A 24,824-nucleotide genomic window follows, 5' to 3' on the forward strand; every position below is an offset into this window, starting at 1 on the left:
GACAGTATTAATTGGCAATCTTTTGTCTGATTTTTATTGTTATTTAAGGATACCCGATCTACTACAATCTCTTTTGCACCTCACTATCAGGATACTCTATCTTCCCTGTTATGGTGATATCTTTGAAAGATACCTTATCCCGAACCATGCTCTTTTGAGCGACTGTCGGCCTTCCCCCCATTTCTAGTTTAAAAGCTGCTCTATCTCCTTCTTAAACGCCGATGCCAGCAGCCTGGTCCCACTCTGGTTAAGATGGAGCCCATCCTTTCGGAATAGGCTCCCCCTTCCCCAGAATGTTGCCCAGTTCCTAACAAATCTAAAGCCCTCCTCCCTGCACCATCGTCTCATCCACGCATTGAGACTCTGGAGCTCTGCCTGTCTCTTGGGCCCTGCGCGTGGCACAGGTAGCATTTCAGAAAATGCTACCCTGGAGGATCTGGATTTCAGCTTTCTACCTAAGAGCCTAAATTTTGCTTCCAGAACCTCTCTCCCACATTTTCCTATGTCATTAGTACCCACATGTACCAAGACAGCCGTCTCCTCCCCAGCACTATATAAAATCCTATCTAGGTGACGCGTGAGGTCCGCCACCTTCGCACCAGGCAGGCAAGTCACCAGGCGATCCTCACGTCCACCAGCCACCCAGCTATCTATATGCCTAATGATCGAATCACCAAGTACAACAGCTGTCCTAACCTTTCCCTCCCGGGCAACATTTGGAGATATATCCTCGGTGCGAAAGGATAATACATCCCCTGGTGGGCAGGTCCTGGCTACAGGAGTACTTCCTACTTCACCAGGGTGATGCTCTCCTTCTAGGAGACCTCCCTCCTCCAAGGTAGCACAGGGGCTACCTGACTGGAGGTGGGACTTCTCTACAACATCCCTGTAGGTCTCCTGGTGGAAGAGGTGGTGGAACAGGTGGGTGGAGAAAGAAGAGCCACCAAAGAGCTTTAATGAAAGAAAGGGTGAGCAGCTGGGAGAAGGGCGGGGCGAGGAGAATATGGATTGGGCTCCTGAGGAGAGAGAGGCAGAGAGTGAGCCTTGCCCTATGGAGTTGACTGAACCGGAGAACACCCTGGAAGAGCCGATGGACTTTTCGGCTCTGGCTCAGCGAAAGCCAAGGAAGTAGCGGGGCCAAGCCGGGTCAAGCGGGAGGAGGTCAGGTAGGAGTATGACTGACCAAGAGGGTGGGACCCTAGGCTTTGAGCCCGCGCAAAGCCATTACTGTGTGTTTTGAAAGCCTGGCTAAACTGAGCTGTGTTTTGAAAGCTTGGCTAGAACTTTACTGTGTTTTGAAAGCCTGGCTAAACTGAGCTGTGTTTTGAAAGCTTGGCTAGAACTGAACTGTGTTTTGGAAGCCTGGCTAAACTGAGCTGTGTTTTGAAAGCTTGGCTAAAACTGAACTGGGTGTTGAAAGCCTAGCTGGACTGAGCTGTATTTTGAAGCTCGGCTAAAATTGAACTGTGTTTTGAAAGCCTCGCTGGACTGAGCTGTATTTTTGAGGCTTGGCTAAAAATTGAACTGTGTTTGGAAACCAGGGTGAAATTGGGGCCCTGGGTTTGTTTTTCTTTTTTCTGCTACTCTCCAGGGGACCAGGAGAGATCATTATTTTTGGGTTTTTCTTAGAAAAAGGGGAACCAGACAGGTGTGTGTGTTTTTTTTGTTTGGTTTTTTTTTTTGGAAGAGCTGCAACCCAGGAGAAAAGAGGATCCACTTTACAATGTATCAAAAAAATTAATGGAACCCAAAACAAAATGACATAGGTAAAGTGGACATACATGTTGTCAGGAACCTGGAGAAGGGAACCAGGAAAAGAGCAGGACAGGAAGATGTACCCGCCCTGAGTCTAACTACAGATCTCAGGGTCCCAAGGGGTGGGAGGCCATCCCTCCGGGGAGGAATAAGTATCACAAGGACCTAAAGAGGAGGGAGGACTACGAGCCCCAGGAACCCATGCAAGTTACTGAGGAGGGGGAAAGGGAGCAGAGAGAGCACTACAAGTCCCAAGGGGCCAAGGGGGAGGGGAGTGATTGGGTAGTGGGGGATAATCAGAGTGGGGAGGAACAGCTGGGCAGCATAAAGGGAGAGGAATTAATGGACTGGTGAGGTGCTGAAGGGGAGGCAACTCCAGCAAACTAAACAAAGGCATATGAGCCTATGGACGTGGCTGCAGTGGCATGGGTACAAGGAAGGAAACTAAAGGGCTTCATAGCCAGCATGATTGCCAGGCTGGGGGTTCAGGGAAGAAGGATCCAGCAGCTGCTACCTCCAAGAAGGTGAGAGGTTAAAGGAGAGGCTTGAGCTGTGACTGGGACCTGTACCTTGCTGAGCAGTGCTTGGAGTTCTGAACTAGGACCAGGTTCCATACCTTGCTCAGCAGTGCTTGGAGTTCTGAACTACGGCTGGGACTGTGCCTTGTTGAGGATTGTTTAGGTGGGGGGGGGGGGGGTTAAATTATGACCTGGACCTGTGCACTGCAAGGAAGTGCTAGAGGACTCCGAGTTCGGGCCTGGACTGTGCTCAGCTGGAGGGGTGAGGGTTTTCCCGGCCAGCTTGGGGGGGGGGGGGGGGGGGGGGGGGGGGGAGGGGAACAGTTGGTGATCAGTGCAACTGTGTCTTATATGCTGGAATAAACAGAATTGGTGCACTGCAATTTTGTGTCTTGAGCCTGGATTGGACTTGTGGGGTAAAGAAAGAATGGGAGCAGCTGTGGACAAGGGAGTGAGGATATTGCCCGGGTGGAGACCACCCCTGAGACGCCCTGAGACCTTCAAGGAGGAGACAGGCGGACAATGTAAATTATATTAAACATACCATGTCAACATACTAAAAAAAAAAAAAAAAAAAAAGAGAACACGTTGAGGTTTTTCTAAATTGAATGCATTTATCTTTCAAGCAGTGTGAATAAATCATCCTTAAATGTCCTACAAAAAATGGAAATGATGAATATTGCCTGATTTTACTAACTCACCAAATATGATGTGACATCTAATGTATTCAATGTGCAGCAACGGAACTTTCTCCTTAAGAGATGAAAAAGTAAAAAGTGCTGAAAACAATTGCATAAACTGACAAAGGGAAAAAAATCTGTTTGTAAAATTTTTTGTTTAAGTTTAAAAGAGAGGTGACAAAATAAGCTGCACATCTGCAATATGTCAATATAATATACTCGAAAAGCAGTATAATTCAAAATGGATGCCCGATTTTAGCAGTACATTTGTTTCACATTTATTTATTTGCCATACAGAAATGATGGAAAGTTAATTTTGGCTCCTTTTTTGAAAAAGCGATTCAAGTAACAGGTATCACATTTTTTTATTATATTTTTTGCAGCGCAAACTGTAGTGGCACTACTAAGATAGTAGTGGAACTCTGAGCAGCTCGATTTTCATCCCTTTATCAAAACTGAGGATACAATCAATATTGAACTCTAGAGACGCCTCACTCTAGCCATATTTTATGTATACAATTATAACATAGTAGATGAGCATTCGATTTTCCAAACAATGAATCATTATGTGAAGTCCTCACTTTAGAGTTTTACCCTTGGCAATTACATAGGAAGATGCATTATTTAAATATGCAAGTTCGTTCTTTTTCCTTTTCGAGTATAGTTATACTGACGTACATAAGTACATAAGTAATGCCACACTGGGAAAAGACCAAGGGTCCATCGAGCCCAGCATCCTGTCCACAACAGCGGCCAATCCAGGCCAAGGGCACCTGGCAAGCTTCCCAGTCTGCCCCCAATAACCGGCTGGATATGGACAGGGCCCCATCATTGGGCGGATCTGGCTGCGGGCTGGTTTCTGTTACCGGAAAGGAAGGCCCGCCTGTCACCTCGAAAGGGCTGAGGCCTCTGAGAAGACCTTGCTCTCTGAAAAGAGACCCCGCGACCTGGACGATAACGCCATGTATCCCTAAACTTAGGTCTAGGTCCCGCCGGTCGTACAAACTTGGACCTGTCCTCCGGGAGGCGCTGGCCCTTAGAGTCATCGAGGTCCTTCACAATCTGTTCTAAGTCTGTTCCAAACCAAAGCTTTCCCCTAAAAGGAAGCCTTGCTAAACATGACTTAGAGGCCACGTCTGCAGTCCAATGTCGCAACCACAGCCAGCAATGCGCGGTGACCGGGAAACCTCCTTTGCCGAAGTCCTCAAAAGATCATAAAGAAGATTCGCAAGGAAGGCTAAACCGGACTCCAAGGCTGGCAAAACAGCCACGAGATCTTCCGGAGAGGAGGCTTTCTGTACCCACAATAAGCTTGCCCACGCTGCATAGGAGCCACAAACTGAGGCCTGCAGGGAAAGGGCTGCTACGTCAAAAGGGCAGCTTTAAGCAAGTCTCCAACTTACGATCCTGAGCATAGGAGCCAACTTTTCAAAATGATTGGGGGTGCTGAATTTTTTATTTATTTTTTTTTTACAGGTGGTGCATTCCCCCCTCCCCTCCCCCTTATCCTCCTCCCTCTTCCCCCTCCCCCGCGTTTCCGACTCACCGGATGCCTGAGGGGAACCCCCGTTGCGCTGAACACCCGCTGCCGGCTGCAGGACTCACACTCCCCCCGATGCTGCTCTCCAGCCCTCACACCAGGAGCAGCGCTTAACCGCCTCAGAAGGTACTGACATGCTCCACAAACGCCTGCCCCAAAACTGACTCGGCCGCTACTTCAAAGGTCAGCTTCAAGCAAGTCTCCTACTTACGATCCTGAGCATAGGATCCAACTTTTCAAAATGATTGGGGGTGCAGAATTTTTTTTTTTTTTTTTTTTTTTACAGGTGGTGCATTCCCCCCTCCCCCTCATCCCCCACCCCCTCCCTCTCTCCTCCCGCACCAAGACTATCCCCTGTGCTTCCTGCTCACCGGATGCCTGAGGGGAACCCCTGTTGTGCTGAACACCCGCTGCGGGCTGACGGCGGCAGGACTCACGCTTCCCCCCGATGCTGCTCTCTGGCCCCTCCACACCGGGAGCAGCACTTAGCCATCTCAGAAGGTACTGACCTGCTCCACACAAACGCCTGCCCCAAAACTGACTCAGCAGAACGTCTAGTTCCTCTGTGTGATTAAACAAAAACAGTCTTTTACCTTTTTTTTTTTTTTTTTAGTCAGGAGAGAAAGGAAACACCCAATCAGGCCAACAGCCCCGGGCAATGGAGGAAAAATAGGGGGAGAACGGGAGGGACCTGGCCCCACCAGGTGTACACCACAAGCTGCAAACAGCAACTCAACCCCTGTCTGTGCTAAACTAGGCCCAAAGGACACCAGTAGCCAGATCAAACCAGAGCTGCACAAAGATGTCCCTCCACCTGCTAGATAGAGAGAATACGGAGGTTCAGCTGGCTGCACAGGTCCACATATAGCAAACCTCGGAGGTTCTCTCTATCTCCACATGCTGGCAGAGGGACACAACCCACAAGTCTCTGGATTGATCTGTGGGACACCATGGAAATTTGCATGTATGTCCACTTAACCTATGCCATTTGTTTTGGGTTCCATTAATCTTTTGATATATACATCTTTATTTTTCATGTTATATTTACATTGTTGTTTATATGTTTGATGCAAACCTCTGATGCAGGCGCTGTGCGCCAAAACACCGTGCTGGGTCACTAATGGAAGACTGATTTTCAAGTTACTCTAGTAAAGGAATTGTGTCCTGATTTTGAATGCTCTTGGTGCTTCTTTTTGTTTTCTGGACTTTATTTTGTACTTTGAACCCTCTTTGTGTCGGCTTACTTTATTTGTAAAAATTACTCAGGAGACTCATTCTTCATTTCCATAACCAAGCTAAAAATAGCTTCTTTTCTTGGCAGCAGTAAAGATGTAGATGGACATGTAGATGTGGAAACCTATTGTAATTACTTACTCATGACATCTGATTATATTATGTGCATAAGTACTGCAAGATGCTGATACAACCATCTTTGCAAGGACACCATCTGAGAGTGCCAGAAAATATTTTAAAGGAAATTGAAGAGGATTGCAATAAATTTATTTGAAACCCCAACAATCAGATTTCAGCCTTGAGAGGTTAGAAATTAACTTTGGAGGCACCACCTCGGTCACACCAATCATTTTAAGTGAAGCAACTAATATGTAAGTAGGCTGACCATTAAAAAAACAAAACGCATATGTTAAATGCAACTATGTCCCTCGACTATCTCAAGGTCACCAAGATCATCCCAAGGAATTTACCTAACCACACTCTCTCCAGAAGAAATCATGCAATAAGCCTTTGCCAAAGTAGCCCCCACCCTCTGGAATGCACTCTCAGAAAGGTTTCACTTACTGCAAGGCTATCTCTCCTTCAGGAAGCAGGTGAAAGTTTGGCCTTTAATGAAAGCAACAGCCAGCTAGCTAGTCACAATATAAAGACCAACAACCAGCTGCACAAACCGTAGTTAGAGTTGCTTATTCACTCCTACTCTAGCTAAAATCATTTTCATGTACCTTTTCGGAATTCATGTGCAATTTTTCTTTCAGTTAGTCACCCTTACGTCTAAATGCTATTACTATGTCTATGTGTTCCAATTTCGCTTACACCCTATGCTGTCTATTGAGATATATTGTGTATTGTTTTGACACTTGTGTAGCATACTATGCCATAATGTGTACTGTCTAATTGTCTATTGCCTATTTTTGGTTTATTCTTGCGGTGTACAGCCTTGGGTGAATTTCTTCAAAATGGTAGTAAATAAACTCAACGCAGTAGTGAAGCGGAAGACTAGTAGTTTGAACCAGGGAATCAAGGGTTCCAATATCACTTCTCCCAGTGACGCTCCTTGTGATAACAGGAAGTCACTTCACATTCCATAGCCTCGGGTACCAGAGTAACAGTACTAGAGTATACGTTTCTAAATATAAAGTTTACAGCACAATATATTCAGAAGACATTTATAGATTAAAATCAAAAGTGAACAGTGTTCTTAAAGTTACATAATTTCTATTAGAAGCTGACCAAAACTACTATGTTCAGTTTCAGCCAAAACCATAGTTGTCACCAAAAATCATCACCTGGTTGTAGCCAAAGCCTCAAATGTGGCTGTGTTGTTTCAGGAAAGCCTTATCACTGTTGTAACATATATAACTAGTAAAAAAGTCCCATTTCTGTGAGAAATGAAACGGGCGCTAGCAAGGTTTTCCTGGGAGTGTATGTTTGAGAAAGTGTGCGAGAGATGGAGTGTGTGTGTCAGAGAGAGAATGAGAGAGAGAGAGAAAGTGTGTGTTAGTGTTTGTGTGTGAGAGAGTGTGTGTGTGATGAAACAGATGGTAGCAAGTGTGTGTGTTTGTGAGAGAGAGAGAGTGTGTGGGAATGAGAGTGTGTGCCAGGGTGCCCCCCTCCCCCAAGGTGGCCCCCTTCCCTCCCTCTTCCCTCCCTCTTCCCTGCCTGCCAGATGCAAGTGTGTGTTTGTGACAGAGTGAGTGTGTGCGAGCGTGTTTGTGAGAGACAGTGTGTTTGTGAGAGAGTGGGTGTGTGCGTGTGGGAATGAGAGTGTGTGCCAGTGCCTGCGTGTCTGGCAGCCTGCCTGCTAAGGGGCTTCCATCCCTCTGCCTGTCTCCCCACCTTGTACTCCTCCTGCAGCCTTCCCTGCCACTTGATCAGCGTTATTCAATACTCCTCTCCCTGCCTGGTAGCACTGAGATGTTGTCCTGCGTGCCTGCCTGCCTGCCAAGGGGCCTCCCCAGCTCGTACTGGTCCTGCACCCCTCCGTGCCACTTCATCGGCGTTATTCACGACTTCTCCCCCTGCCTGCTAGCAGTGACCTGTTTTACCTCCTGCTCGTCCGGCCTTCCGTTGGTTGTTTTTTGGAGGGTGTGAGCGTGGGAATCGCGGCAGTGTCGTCAGCTGTTTTGTTTGGACGGCAGGGTCGGGAGGGCGCAGGACCGCAGCGTGGGTCGTCAGCTGTTTTGACGGCAGGGTCAGGAGGGTGCAGGACGCCAGCGTCAGGAGGGCGCAGGTGGCGCGTACATTTTTGGAGGGCAGCAGCGTGGGGATCGCAGCGGATCAGCTGGTCTGATGGCACTCCTCCCCCTGTAGGTCGGTGTTTGCCGCTGTGCGTCGGGGGGGGGGGGTGGAGGGTCTGCGTAGGTCGCTGTTTGTCGGTGTGCGTCGGGCGCGGGGGGGGGGTGAAGCGTTGGACGGCGGTGGAACTGGGGATTAGTTGTGTCATAGCCCCGCCCTCGATGTCATCACGTTCAGACGCGAGGGCGGGACAGACAGTCATGGTGAAAATTTTTTGTCTCTGCCACCTCAAAAACGGAAGTGGCAGCTTCATTTAGAACGTTGGGGTTGCGAATTATGTGCGGAAGGGGCGTGGCTGAGGGCGGGTCTATGAGTGAGAGTAAGTGGTGCATGAGTGAGAGTGAGTGTCCCTGCCACAGTGAGCTTCAGAGCTTCAGAATGTTTCAGGTGAGATTTATTTATATAGATAATATAGTAAGTGACGGCAAATAAAGACCTGTACTGTCCATCCAGTCTGCCCAACAAGATAAACTAATTTTACTTGATATGCTATGCTACATTATACACACATACACATTCAGGTCGGCAAGTCTCTCCTCATACGGTTTGCAACGTAAATCCCATACCATTTTCATAGCGTTTCTTTGCACTGCTTCCAGTCTTTTTACATCCTTAGCTAGATACAGCCTCCAAAACTGAACACAGTACTCCAAGTGGGGCCTCAACACCTCCTTTCTTCTGCTAGTTATACCCATTTTTATGCAGCCTAGCATCCTTCTGGCCACGGCCGTCGCCATGTCACAATGTTTCTTCATCTTCAGATCTTCGGACACAAACACGCCAAGGTCTCCCTCCTGAGTCGAGCTCACTAATCTCTCCTCTCCTATCTGGTATCTCTCTTTTGAGTTTCTGCACCCCAAGTGCATCACTCTACACTTGGCATTAAATTTTAGCTATACTACTCAAGTAGGGACACAGTAGAGCTACTGGAGCACACCTAATATTAGTTACAACTCCGCTCCAGTCTATTATTACAAAATATCTTTATTGCAAACTTGTGCTCCAAAACAGCGCACATATATTTAAAACCAACAATAACACAAATACTCACTCATACCTTCATTACACATTCATCCATTCATAGTACCTGTCAGATAACATTTCTTTTTATATACAGATAGTGTCTATATATGTGAATGCTCGTATTGTTCTTATTATTACTTATTTTAACATTTAGATGTTATTGCGAGCTCAAAAAATGATATTGTCCTAGATGTCTTATCCCCACTTATCACATGGAAACTTGCTATTTCACAAAGCCAAGATAATCTCCATGAAGCTGGAGTAATGGTCTCCAACACACTCCTCTGTAGCGTCTTGATTCCACAACAATGTTCTGAAAGTTGTTATAGTAGTCTCTAACACAGCTCTCAATGTAAATAAGCCAACTTTCAATGGTCTTCAGGTACTTAATGAACAGAATGAGTGCGTCACTCCCACATATAATGTCAGCTTGTTCCTTATGCAAACGTCGGTTCCCCTATGCAGGACCGCATTTCGCTCACTTCGTCAGGAGGAACCACCGCATCATCTACAATAACAAATTCCTATTATCATCCTACCAAATCCAAACTCTAAATATATACGTTATACTAAGTAAATTACAATGCTTCATATTTAAATTCACTTACTTTATTCAATTCTATTCGGCTGCATGCCTGAATGAGACTTCTCAGCACGGAAGTCAACTGCCGTGTCTCTGAAGTTTAATGGGGAGAGTCAAACGCCAAGTTTAAATCTTCCCATAATGCACAGCCCCACCTATTAAATTTAAAGAGATATACCCTCACACCCATTCTACTTCCTGATTAAGGCCCATAGGCACCACAGTTCCCCACGTATAAATATAACGTTGTTCTATGGCTAGTAAACGAGTACTGATATCTCCCCCCTTAAACCTATCCAGGGGGATCTGTATCAGTACCACGCACCTTAGTTGTTCAATAGTGTGCTTATGTTCGTACCAGTGAGCCACAAGGGGATTCATTATCTTCTTCAATCGTAAATTACTAACATGTTCTGCTAGTCTATTCTTTAAAGGGCGTTTGGTATGACCTATATAATAAAGTCCACAAGGGCATATAATACAATATACCACCTGGGAGCTAGTGCAGTTGGTATGTTGTCGCAATATAAATTCTTTATTACAATGAGGTATAGGAATCATCCCAGTGTTTAAGGAGTACGGGCAGTACACGCACTTCCCACAAGGGGAGTGTCTGCCCTCCTCCATATCCCTTCTTGGTCTCTTCAATAGTTCACCTACATTTGCTTGGCGCCTATAGGCTACCTTAGGACGTTCCCTGAATTCTGGGTGTATTGAGAGCACGTGCCAATGTTTATGTATAATGCCACAAATAGTTGACGCTTTTTGAGAAAATGGAATAACACATGTCAAAGCTTTTGAAGGAGGTCTAGACTTAGGTAACAATAACCATGGGCGATGGGCATAAAGGGCCCTTTTATACGCATTCTTGAGGATCCCCGGCGGGTAACCACGGGCTCTAAACCTCTCAACCATAACTCTAGCCTGTTTCTTAAATTCCAAGGTAGAGGAACACAATCCTCCTTCAATGGTCCTACCTATTTTGATATCAAGAAACTCTAATTCATTCTGAGCTATCCGAGAAGTGAATTTAATATTAGGGTCCACGGCATTCAAATGTCCCAAGAAGGTCCTCAATTCAGCGATGGGACTGGTTTTACATGATATAACTAGGCTGGAAGCAAATGGGGGGAAAGAATGGAGTAACATTTCGGGAGTACAGCGCCGAGGCATCCAGGAGTTAGCTAATGATGGTAATATAGTGGTTCAAAAAGCGGACAAAGGGGGATCCGTGGTGGTTATGGATAGGGACAAATATAGACAAGAGGCGATGGGACACTTGGGTCAAACTCAGTATTATGCACTATTGGATGTAGATCCTACGAAGCAATTGCAGTCTGAGATAGAGACATATGTGAATGAAGCAGTTGTGGATGGTATTCTTACAAGAAAAGAAAAAAATTTTCTATGCCACCCTTGTCCCAAAATACCATATATTTATTTTGTCCCGAAGATCCATAAATCCATCACGGACCCCCCGGGCCGCCCCATAGTATCTACTAGGGACTCGGTGTTGGAACCCTTATCTAAATATATTGATATGTTGTTAAATCCCATGGTCAAAAAAGCAGAATCGTACGTGAGGGACTCCATGCATTATATACAAATGCTTGAACATTTGGAATCTCAATTGAAAGAAAAAAACTTTTGCATGGTGGGTTTGGATGTAGTCGCCTTATATACAAATATTCCCCAAGACAGGGCCATACAGATAGCATGTGAGCAATTTGAAACCCTACACATGCCTCAACCTAAAATAGAGGTGTTGAAACAACTATTGATGTGGGTGGTATGCCACAATTATTTCGAATTTGAGGAACGATTTTATAAACAAATTAAGGGGGTAGCTATGGGGGCGAGTGTTGCGCCCTCATTAGCATGCCTCTATATGACTCAATTTGAGACGAGGCATGTGTATGAATCTCGGTGGTCTAGTTACATCGTGTCTTGGAAACGATATATTGACGATGTGATAATGCTGTGGCAGGGTCCCATCGCTGAATTGAGGACCTTCTTGGGACATTTGAATGCCGTGGACCCTAATATTAAATTCACTTCTCGGATAGCTCAGAATGAATTAGAGTTTCTTGATATCAAAATAGGTAGGACCATTGAAGGAGGATTTACTACTACTACTATTTTTCGTAAGCCTACCGACCGTAACACTCTGTTACATTATCAGAGCTTTCACCATCATGGCTTAAAAAGAAGGATACCGGCTGGGCAATTATTACGTTTAAGACGATTGTGTTCCTCTACCTTGGAATTTAAGAAACAGGCTAGAGTTATGGTTGAGAGGTTTAGAGCCCGTGGTTACCCGCCGGGGATCCTCAAGAATGCGTATAAAAGGGCCCTTTATGCCCATCGCCCATGGTTATTGTTACCCAAGTCTAGACCTCCTTCAAAAGCTTTGACATGTGTTATTCCATTTTCTCAAAAAGCGTCAACTATTTGTGGCATTATACATAAACATTGGCACGTGCTCTCAATACACCCAGAACTCAGGGAACGTCCTAAGGTAGCCTATAGGCGCCAAGCAAATGTAGGTGAACTATTGAAGAGACCAAGAAGGGATATGGAGGAGGGCAGACACTCCCCTTGTGGGACGTACGTGTACTGCCCGTACTCCTTAAACACTGGGATGATTCCTATACCTCATTGTAATAAAGAATTTATATTGCGACAACATACCAACTGCACTAGCTCCCAGGTGGTATATTGTATTATATGCCCTTGTGGACTTTATTATATAGGTCATACCAAACGCCCTTTAAAGAATAGACTAGCAGAACATGTTAGTAATTTACGATTGAAGAAGATAATGAATCCCCTTGTGGCTCACTGGTACGAACATAAGCACACTATTGAACAACTAAGGTGCGTGGTACTGATACAGATCCCCCTGGATAGGTTTAAGGGGGGAGATATCAGTACTCGTTTACTAGCCATAGAACAACGTTATATTTATTCGTGGAGAACAGTGGTGCCTATGGGCCTTAATCAGGAAGTAGAATGGGTGTGAGGGTATATCTCTTTAAATTTAATAGGTGGGGCTGTGCATTATGGGAAGATTTAAACTTGGCGTTTGACTCTCCCCATTAAACTTCAGAGACACGGCAGTTGACTTCCGTGCTGAGAAGTCTCATTCAGGCATGCAGCCGAATAGAATTGAATAAAGTAAGTGAATTTAAATATGAAGCATTGTAATTTACTTAGTATAAGGTATATATTTAGAGTTTGGATTTGGTAGGATGATAATAGGAATTTGTTATTGTAGATGATGCGGTGGTTCCTCCTGACGAAGTGAGCGAAATGCGGTCCTGCATAGGGGAACCGACGTTTGCATAAGGAACAAGCTGACATTATATGTGGGAGTGACGCACTCATTCTGTTCATTAAGTACCTGAAGACCATTGAAAGTTGGCTTATTTACATTGAGAGCTGTGTTAGAGACTACTATAACAACTTTCAGAACATTGTTGTGGAATCAAGACGCTACAGAGGAGTGTGTTGGAGACCATTACTCCAGCTTCATGGAGATTATCTTGGCTTTGTGAAATAGCAAGTTTCCATGTGATAAGTGGGGATAAGACATCTAGGACAATATCATTTTTTGAGCTCGCAATAACATCTAAATGTTAAAATAAGTAATAATAAGAACAATACGAGCATTCACATATATAGACACTATCTGTATATAAAAAGAAATGTTATCTGACAGGTACTATGAATGGATGAATGTGTAATGAAGGTATGAGTGAGTATTTGTGTTATTGTTGGTTTTAAATATATGTGCGCTGTTTTGGAGCACAAGATTAAATTTTAGCTGCCAGACCCTCGACCATTCATCTAACATTCGGAGATGCCTTCTCATCCTTTCTACTGCCTCCAGGGTATCCACTCTATTGGCTATTTTCTGTCATCCGCAAAAAGGCAAACCTTTCCTTCCAACCCTTCAGCAATATCACCCACAAATATAATAAACAGAATAGTCTCCAGCACCGACTCCTGAGGAACTCCACTGCTCACCTTCCTTTCCTCCGAGCGGATTCCATTTACCACCACCCTCTGTCACCTGTCGGTCAACCAGTTTCCTATCCAGTTCACCACTTTTGGTCCTAAGTTCAGACCTTTCAGCTTATTCACGAGTCTTCTGTGGGGGACTGTATCAAAGGCTTTGCTGAAATCCAAGTAGATTACATCTAGCGCACGTCCTTCATCCAATTCTTTGGTCACCCAGTCAAAAAACTGAATAAGATTAGTTTGGCATGATTTTCCTTTGTTAAAGCCATGCTGCCTCAGGTCCTGTAACCCATTGGTTTCCAGAACGTTAACTATCCTTTCTTTTAGCAGCGACTCCATTATTTTTCCTACCACCGATGTGAGACTTACCAGCCTGTAGTTTCCCACTTCTTCCCTATCTCCACTTTTGTGAAGAGGGACCACATCAGCTCGTCTCCAATCCCATGGAACCTCTCCCGTCTCTAAAGATCTATTAAATAAATCTTTAAGAGGTCCTGCCAGTACCTCTCTGAGCTCCTTCAGTATCCTGGGATGTATCCCATCTGGCCCTCACTCCCAGAATGATCAGCATACAGTTTAAACCCAATACTGTAAGCATATAACATCACTAAGAGTCAACTTTTTAAGCAAATCTTTATGTAGTAACTTGAACAAGGAGAGAATAACAAGTTTTGTTAGCTTCTTCTACCAGAGCTCACTCTCAACCAGTGTACCCCACACTCAGACTGGGAGACTGATTTCAGCACATGTTGAGAGATAATGCTGTACAGCAGAAGTGGTTGTACAGGGTAAAGACTTGAATTATAGTGATTTTTGGAGGCATGCACTAGCGGTAAGTCAGAGGGCTGCTCACACCATGCTCTCAGGGGCAGAGAAAGGAGGAAAGAGAAGAGGGGGGCCCTACAAGCCCAACATGCTAGAAGGCAAGCAACCTAAAGGAAACCTCCCATAAACCAAAGGGAGCTGTACATGTGCTGTGAAAGAGCCAATCAGAGGGAACTACAAAATTGCATACATTTGTAGTCCAAGGATACACTTTCATCTCTTAAAAGCACAAGCACTGAATACTCTATACAAACATGCAACCTGCCTCCATGAATATGGGGGCAGAACAATGGTTGTGTGAAATGTGGTTGTGCTAAACCCATAACGACAAACCATATTTTACCTTCAAGCCTGTATATAATAATGTAAATCGCTTTGGTTGTACTACAGAAAGGCAGTATATCAAATCCATGACCCTTTACATGGACCACAGCTAATAAACTAAAAGTCACAGTGCTTTTTCAGTGGCTGACTGTGCCACTCTGAATGACAACTGACATCCTAACTCCACTGAACTTAATTTCTAAAGCGCTTACCCCAAATTTACAGACTTAATTCCTGCTATAATTTCATATCCAAAGCATTTATTTGGAGCACTATCATATAAACTATTGTGGAAGTTCATAACTGCATAACTTGCAATTGAAGTACATAAAAAAAAAAAATACAAAGAGTAGCCCCCCTCCTCCAGGACCACCTTATAATCCCTGGGGTCTAGTGGGGCAGTCAGAGCAGGATCCATTCCCCAGATGGGCAGCTATTTTGAGAGCAGAGCCGGAATGGGCAGGCATAATAATCACTCTGAGCCCAACTACATCAGTAGACCACCAGTATTGTAAGATAGGCCCAGAGGGGCCTATGGGTGGTGGTGGTGGTGGTGTGTGTGTGTGGAGGGGGGGGGGGGACTAGAAGGGCAACTCCTGTTGAGGGGAAGGAGACAAAAGAGAAAGCACAAATTTTCGGCTTCCACCGAAACACATGTTCATTTTCACCCAAAACAAAGTGTAGATGAAAATTAAAATAACCTTTTTCGACCAACACAGGCAGAAAGATTTGGGGCCATTTCAGCACTGTAATCAAAACCAAAATTCAGTCGGCCTCTTTCTAGATTTGAACACAAAGAAAGTCATGAGTTAGACTGAGATCCATCAAGCCCATTATCCTGTCTCTAATAGTGGCCAGTCCAAGTACCCAGCTGATCCCCATCAAGTAAAAAAAAAAACCCCACATGTGAAGCAGTCAACATTCAAAAATGTTTTTAAAAAACACCTTACCCAGCAGATCTCATACTTAGGCAGGGCATATCCTAAAAGGCAAGGTGGCTCAAATCTGTTGGCAGTTAAGTACTACAATCTAACATGCCATTAATGCATTTCATTTTATAGACTATGCTTATCAGGAGCGGGTTACATACATAAATAAAACATAGCAATTACTAACATACACAAGCAAAAACAATACAAAGATTCATCAATGCACTATGTCCTTATACCAGTGTCATATTTTAGCTTGCATCAAAAAATGCTGCTTCAACAGTTTAAATAGTCCAAAGGTCTTCTGGCTTCTAAGGGCACTTGGGAGTTTATTCCATTCTGTTGGGCCTGCTACAGAAAAAATCCTCCTCCTAGTACATTCTAATCGAGAGTCAAAAATCAGGCACCTCCAATGTACAGGAATTTTCAGAGCTAAGTGCCTTCTGATGATACCAATAAATACTGGGATGACTTGTAATATACACACTGGTGAGCCATCATCATAAGCTTAAACTTAATCCTATCTTGCACAGATAACCATCACAACCACTGAAGAAAAGGAGTAATATGTTTATGTTTAGATAAATCATATAGCAAATGAACTATGGAATTCATCACAATTTGCAAAGCTTGAATACATACAGCAGGCTATCCATATAAATACTGCAATAATCTAAACCTGACAAAATTAAACTCTTCAAGACCTATCGAAAATCACTGAGGAATGAGCAGATGTAATTTGCTAAGCAAATGCAACTTTAAAAAAATGACCACCACAGATCAAATCTGAGCTGAAAAAGTACCTCCAAAGTCTTTACCACAGACGAGACCTTAATTGTGGCATCAGATACTACAACCTCAAATGAAGAGTCATTGGCCACCAACAAAATCTCAGTTTTAGACATATTGAGAATTAATCATTTCTCAAACATCCAATGATTCAACTCATTCAAAATCATTTGCAGTCAAGTAACTATAATAGGGACCGGCTGTCAACAGCACAAAAACTGGATGTCATTCACATAAATGTGTTAAGTCAATCCACATGCTTGTAGCTCCTGGCAAATTGGTGCCAGATATACATTAAACATTGCCCCAGACAGCGCTGACCCCTGAGGTCCTCCAGTAGTCATTGCCTACATTGCAGAAGGTTTGGCACCCACTCGATCCAGTGTGGCTGCTACCAACCCCTCTGTGCTGTGTGCTCTGCGGAACCTGTATTGTAATGGATCAAGACATTGCCCCTGCAACAAATGTTCCTCCAGCTGCCGAAATACCGCCATCTCAGCAATCTTTGCCAACATAGTAATTTTTACCCAGTGGCATCATTTCCTAAGTACAGTGGTTCCTAAAGCAGGATTCCTTAACCTTAGGAGTGATAGTGGACACTTTCAAAACAGCAGGTACATGGCCACTATCCAAAGACTTATACAAGTATAACTGAGGTAGACACACTCCTGTAACACATGGACTATAGGGATCCATCACCGACCCTGTTGGACAGCAGAATTTCAAATGAGCAATACCCATCTTTCAGACACTGGTTTAAATGTATCCCAACAATCCACACTTCCAACATTTGCACAGTCACACCAGCTTGAAAAGCCTGTACTAAATGTGACACTTTACACTAAAAAAAAAACAAAACAAAACACATTAACAACTCATCTGGTGAGGGAGGTACTGAGCAGGTCCTGGTTCATCTGCTGTGAGAGGGAGGGAGGCCTGAACAACTATGTGGCCATTTACAAAAGGGTGTGCAGCTGGGCAGCTTAGAAGGAATAGTGCTCTTGACCATGGCCATTACTCCAACATTGTCTATCCAGTGACACATCTGGCTCAGTCCAGAGGCACTGGGCAAAAACATTTTGCTTATTTAGCTCCAGACTGCTTAAGGGAGGGCATAAAAGATGAACCTGTAGAAGGACAAAGGCAGCACTCATCCTGAACACCAAGAATATCAACACTGTCACAAGGACCAAAATCAACATCAGAATAAGATTTTAAGCTGTCTGTTGCCTACATAGACAACCCAAAACAACAGGCTGAGGTTGTATACGTATAACTTTTATTTTAAAGTGTGTTAACGCTCTGGGCTTTAAGTAGTTTATAGGTAGTGCATGCTGGGATTCCATTTGACTTTTATCATTCTACATATTTGTTATCATGAGCTTTTAAATTCTAATCATAGATCTGTTTACACTTATTTTATACTTTGTCTGTAAATAATCCCTTTTCTATTTGTTATATCTGGTCCTTGTGGCTTATCAGTAAATAAGAGGGAATTCTGAATTTTTGACCTTATTAGATGCTTTTCTTCTAGATTTAGTGCCATTTATTTACATGTCCTGCACTGACCAGTAGGGGGGGGGGGGTCAATGTGAGGTTACCTCTCACCAAGCTGGTGCTGAATTCTATTTTGTTCTTTACCACTAGAAATGGAAGTTTGATGGCAACAATAGACCTGGTAAGAGGACGGGGATATGCTGGATACAGGAGAAGAGAGAAAGTAAGGAAAGGGAGCTACTGGGTCAATAGGAGAGAGGTGTGGAAGGGGGCAATCGTGATCCCAGCCTGGAAGAAAACAATTACATTAGAATAAGTGTAAAGCTGGAGCACAGTTTAGGGTGGGGCCTCAACATCATCCAAAAAGGCATTCTGCTACCCCTGTTCTTGTGAATTAGTTGTTTTCAATTGAACGCTAAATATAACCTCTCTCAGGGATATCATATAGAATGGACAACTACCATAATACAACTTAAACAAAACAATTTAAAACTCAACTCGAGCCCCGACAGTCTTAAGAACTGGAATTGCTTTATCAAACTTGACTGCATAATTACTTTTTGAATATATTTCTATCATTGTTCAAGATGAAATTGTAGAGCATGTAGAGCATGCTATCCAATCTCGGTTAACCTCAGGAGCTTAACCGAGATTGGATAGCAGAGCCGGTAGTGGGAGGCGGGGCAGACTTATACGGTCTGTGCCAGAGCCGGTGGTTGGGAGGCGGGGCTGGTGGTTGGGAGGCGGGGATAGTGCTGGGCAGACTTATACGGTCTGTGCCCTGAAGAGCATAGGTACAAATCAAAGTAGGGTATACACAAAAAGTAGCACACGAGTTGTCTTGTTGGGCAGACTGGATGGACCGTGCAGGTCTTTTTATGCCGTCATCTACTATGTTACTATGTCAGTAGATCCCACTATTTTAAGCATTTTTATTTATTTATTTTTTTTAGACAGCATACAAAAAAACATAAAAAGCATAAAGACAAAGCCACTCTGCTGGCAGAAGCAGCTTAGAGAAGGAAGGCAGGCTTTCTTGGGGAATTAACTAGGAATTGCATCAACATCTCCAAAGGGGCAATACCAGTGATGAAAAGAATCTTGCCAAGCTGTGGGCTGTTTCTCCTGGCTAGATTTCCTAAATCAGTAAGACCCCCCCCCCCCCCCAATAACACCCAAATCACTCTTCAAAAAAGGCCTCAATCAGGTCCTGCATAGGCAGTCTACCTTTCCAAGGTCTGGGACTCATTTGTAGACCACTTTCCTGTCGAAGAGCTGCCCAAAGTGGTTTACAATATAATATCAACTCAAAACAATGCACACATAAGAGAAGCTTATCATAATACAGGACATTGTGCTTTTATCAATAATTTCCTCACCCCATATACAGCTGGCAAAATTAGTTCCCTCAGTATGATCTACTATTTTAACATATTTCCAAGATTCCCAGAGGTTTATCCTCTTTTGATCAAAAGGCAGTATACATGTTTGAAAATTTACCACAATATGAATCAGTCCAGTGATGCTAGTGAATCTTACAATTTTGGAAATCATTCTGCATTCCCTGTACTTTATGCACACACTTCTCAGCAAAAGGGGGGGGGGGGGGGATTCTAAATTAAGATGGATTTAACAATCGTCAAATCTATCACAACCACCATACTCTACGGCTATTCTTCACTATCAGAGGTATCACAGAGGCATCATCTTGCCATCAGTTCTTAATCATTGTCTCTTTGGACAAAGAAAACTTTCTGCTAAGAATTAAAGTTAAGATTAGCCATTGACAATCATTAAGACAATTCAGCAACTCATCAGGAATTCCTACAACTGGTTCCATTATTTGGGTGCCATTTGCATTGAACCAAACAGTCAGACACACAGTGCATATCAGCTGACCCAATGGCTACCATTTAGACCCTGATGCTTAGAAGCAAATGTGGGCACTAGAGGCCATTAGCACCGGACTAGCACCCGCATTTGCTAGCACAGAATTCAGAGAGCCAATGAGTGCATGAACAACCTCATGGCTCACAGTGCAATAAGCATGCAAATACATGCTGATTAGGTCACTCCCTATTCTTCCCCAAGGCTCAGCAGACAGTGCAGCAAACAAGCACCCTTTCCGCCATCAACCCTATGCCAGCACAGAGTTGGTGTTAGGGTTGTGACAAGCAATGGAGAGGAATGAGGAGACCGATGATGCTGGTGGCCTTGCATCTCAGGTAGGATCCCATCGGCTGGGAAGAGAGGCAAAGGCAGGGGGCAGTGGAGGGGCCACAGGTGCCTTGGAGAGGAATGGGGAGACCAGTGTTGCTGGCGCCTTGCATCTTGGGTGGGCTCCCTTTGTGTTCCCTTCAGCCGGGAAAGAGGAGGCGGCGGAGAAGCCACTAGTGCCTGGGAAGAGTTCTTCCTGCTGGGTTCTGTGCCAGAGACAGGTTACTCTCCCTATCATCTTCCTTACCAGGACACTGGGCAACCAAAGGTACTTCCTCCTTTCCACCTCCCCCCCCCCCCCTCGTGTTCTGGGCATGTGCTCAAGAACTGTGCTTAATGCACAACTCTTGAGCACATGCACCATCCTCCCCCTAACTTCTAAACAACTCCCTAATGCACAACTCTATAAGTGTGCCTATATTAGCATTGAGAATTAGGGAGTTATTCTGAACAGCACCGGAGGTTTCAGCATTGGGCTCTTAATGCTTATGGAAAAGTGGGACTTAGAGACCTAGCAAAACCCTACAGTCACATAATGAGCCTTGACAGAGCTACGTAATTTGATTAACACTAAGTGGAAAACAATCTGATAAAAATTAGATATACAACCATTCCAGAAATCCTGGCTTCAAGACATCTGGACAATAGTAATGAAAGATCCACCAAACTGAAGGCACAAAAGGTCTCAGAAAGCAGTACTATGGCAACCATTGTCAGTAAATTTCAGAGCCTGAGATCATATTTCACATACCCTGGGGCTTAGGAGTGAGGTTCATTACTGTCATGGTATACACAAAAATAACTCATTTGGAGAAATTGCCCAAAACATCTAATACTGTTGGTCCAAATTACTACAATCTCACTTAGGATTCAATACTGTAACCCACTGTGAACACAACTTAATTTTTATCCAAGTCAATAGTCTGCACAAAATCTTGACAGTTGAATAGTTACCCCTTTTTCAATAACTTTAGACAAAACAAGGTATCTGACAAGCTCAGCTTGAGAAGCAAGAGTCACTATCTGACAGTGGCAACCAAACAGGACCAAGAACATTGATCAATTTATGGACTTAACAGTATTTGCAAGGAAGCCAAAGTTGAAGAACTATAACTATACTGAAAATCAAAATGTGAACTCCATACTTGACTCAAGTTAACTTATTGGTACCAGCAATGCAGCTTAAATGTTGAATACTCTTTTTAAGAGTATTGTAAAAACGTAGTATGAAAGAAGATACTGTGGTAGACATACCAATTTGTAGAGCTAAGGAGAGATTTCAACAAGGAGCAGGCTAGTAGTAGCACAGATGATGTTAAATACCATATTGTTCACACTTCTGCACAAAAATTTCTATCCCAACTCTTCTATTCATATGAAGAGTAGTCTTCATATGAATCGTCATGGACTTGACCTGACCCCACCACACCAACACTGACCTATCACTTCATGAATGCCAGATGGGACTGCTTTGGAAGTTTTTGAAAGAATACTTCCATAGTGGCACTTTGGCAAAGACAAATGCAAAGAGAAGATTTCTTTTTCTTTCTTCCAAAAATCTGTGTACTTTGGCAAAACTGAATACCAACTTGAATAGAACCAAACTACTTAGAGGTTTGATGCCCTGAATATAAAGATTATATTTTTGCTGTAGTTGTATTAAGAGAAAGAACTACGGTAGCAATTCTACAAAGGATTCTAAATATTAGATGCTAAAGATCTGCATGATAAATCAGTATTTCTATAATTGCACACTTGTGCACATAAGCCATTTTAGAAAACTAGTGTAAATATGCAATAGTGTGCCTAAAGTTAGGCATGACCACTTACACCACTGTTCTTTAACAAATATAAGTGTTCATATCTAAATGTGTCAGTTGAGAGACAGGATTCAATAGAACACATACCAATATAGCCAGAATGCCTATGACCAGCCCATACCCCGCCCGCATCAATGATCCCCTTTCAGATGTGCACTACAAAACTTTGCACCCATTCTATAATTTTAGTGTCAATTAGTTGTAGTTAAAGCCAATCATTGATACTTAGCAGATAAGCACCAATGATGGGTCAATTAACCGGAAGTTACACTCATGATGGTACTCTATAACTGCAGGTGTAGTTATATGTGTAACTGTGTACAGTTTATAAAACTGAGGGGAATATGACTAAACCATGAAAAAAAAGTTGATAACTACTTCCTGTGGGTAAAAGGAAAATACTTGCTGCTAATTCAAAGCAAGGAAAGTATGTATGTTCTTTCTGACAGTCAAAATTAACAAACTTGAGTGGGAATATCTGCCAGTAAATGATTGCTCCCATCAAAGAAAGCAAAATTGAGCACATTAACATTTGAAATGTAATTTGAGATGGTCAATGGATTTTATGTGCTATTTTCACAGGCATGAATAATCACCTATAGCAGATGACAAATGACTAATACATACAGTGGTATGCTACTTAAGTCTACTACAAATCAGGAATACTGTTTCACCAGACAGCATTATATAACATGCAATGTTCCTGTGCTAGGCATCAAGACCCCAAGGGGAAGGAGAGGAGATGCTAGAACATGTATCTGTAGAAAATATCTGAACAATTTCCAGCTCTAATTAAATGATCCACCCAGCTTGTGAGAAAAACAATGCTACTCCAAAGTTCTAAAAAGATGAAAAACACATTCTATTAAAATTATAGCACTGATAGAATTGAAAAATAAACTTGTAGAACTATTGTTAGTAATATGTAATTTATCTTTAAAATCAAGCTGGGTACTGGGAGGATTTAACGCCAATTTTTAAAAAAGGTTCCAGAGGTAATCTGGGAAATTATAGACCGGTCAGCATGATGTCGGTGCCAGGCAAAATGGTAGACAGAGCATATTCAAAAGCATGGATTAATGAGACAAAGCCAACTTGGATTCAGTGAAGGTAAATCTTGCCTCACCAATCTATTACATTTCTTTGAAGGGGTGAACAAACATATGGATAAAGGTGAGCCGGTCGATATTGTGTATCTGGATTTCCAAAATCCATTTGACAAAGTACTTCATGAAAGACTCCAGAAGAAATTGGAGAGTCATGGGATAGGAGGTAGTTTTCTACTGTCTATTAAAAACTGGTTAAATAATAGAAAACAGAGAGTAGGGTTAAATGGTTAGTATTCTCAATGGAGAAAACAGAAGATAGTGGGATTCCCCAGTAGTCTGTGCTAGGATCGCTGCTTTTTAACATATTCATAAATGATCCAGAGATGGGAGTAACTAGTGAGGTAACTAAAATTGCTTACAACACAAAGTTATTCAAGTTGTTAAATCGCAAAACGATTGTGAAAAATTATAAGAGGACTTTACGAGAGTGGGCATCCAAATGGCAGATGAAGTTTAATGTGAGCAAGTGCGAAGTGATGCATGTGGGAAAGAAGAACTCAAATTATAGCTACATAATGCAAAGTTCACATTAGGCGTCACCAACCAGGAAAGGGATTTAGGCGGCGTCGTTGATGATATGTTGAAACCTTCTGCTCAGTGTGTGACAGCAGCGAAGAAAGCAAATAGAATGTTAGGTATTATTAGGAAAGGAATGGAAAACAAAATGAGGACATTATAATGCCTTTGTATCACTCCATGGTGCGACAGCACCTCAAATACTGTGTGCAATTCTGATCACTGAATCTCAAAAAAAGATATAGTGGAATTAGAGAAAAGGTATGGGGAAGAGCAGCAAAAATGATAAAGAGGATGGGATGGGACAACTTCCCTATGAGGAAAGGTTGAAGTGGCTAGGGCTCTTCAGTTTGGAGAAAAAACAGCTGAAGGGAGATATGATAGAAGTCTATGAAATGAGTTTAGTGGAACAGGTAGATGTGACTCACTTGTTTACTCTTGCTAAAAATACTAGGATTAGGGACACACACAATGAAGCTACAAAGTAGTAAATTTAAAACGAATCGGAGAAAATATTTCTTCACTCAAAGTGTAATTAAACTCTGAAATTTGTTGCCAGAGAATGTGGTAAAAGCAGCTAGCTTAGCAGGGTTTAAAAAAATGTTTGGATAGCTTCCTAAAAGAAAAGTCCGTAAGCCATTATTAAATTGGACTTGGTGAAAATCCGCTGCTTATTTCTAGGATACTCAATAAATAACTAATAGAGATAAACTGGGGAGTGAAATAAAACATTTGTTGTCAGGGAAGTCTCATACAGTCACTGGGGTGATACATGACACCAATACAGGTGAACCCCTGTTCAGTGACGCTTATAATTGTGGACTGACCCCCTCCTACCGATGTTTGAAATTATAATGAGAATTAATGTATCTTTTTCTTGATTTTTTTAGTTTTGAATTTTTCTAATAATTAAATCTTAATATTTTAACATTTGTCAATACTCCCCCATATGAGTCTAGGTGTTAGGTGATGTAGCTCCCTAGTTTATCTCTACTAGTTATGTATTGAGTATTGCAGACGATATAGTAGAGCACTGCCATTGATATTTGACAGTATTTCTAGGATAAGCAGCATAAAATGTATTGTACCTGTTTTGGGATCTTGCCAGGTACTTGTAACCTGGATTGGCCACTGTTGGAAAACAG

The 24,824-nt window shown here is 43.0% G+C and overlaps 1 protein-coding gene across 8 annotated transcripts in view; it reads right to left on the reverse strand.

The window, feature by feature from the left end:
- MTUS1 (microtubule associated scaffold protein 1) overlaps positions 1-24,824 on the reverse strand; it is a 361,304-nt gene that overhangs the window by 64,638 nt on the left and 271,842 nt on the right. The window lies entirely within an intron of this gene.

This window comes from Microcaecilia unicolor, chromosome 2 (genome assembly GCF_901765095.1).
Source record: "Microcaecilia unicolor chromosome 2, aMicUni1.1, whole genome shotgun sequence".
NCBI lineage: Eukaryota > Metazoa > Chordata > Amphibia > Gymnophiona > Siphonopidae > Microcaecilia > Microcaecilia unicolor.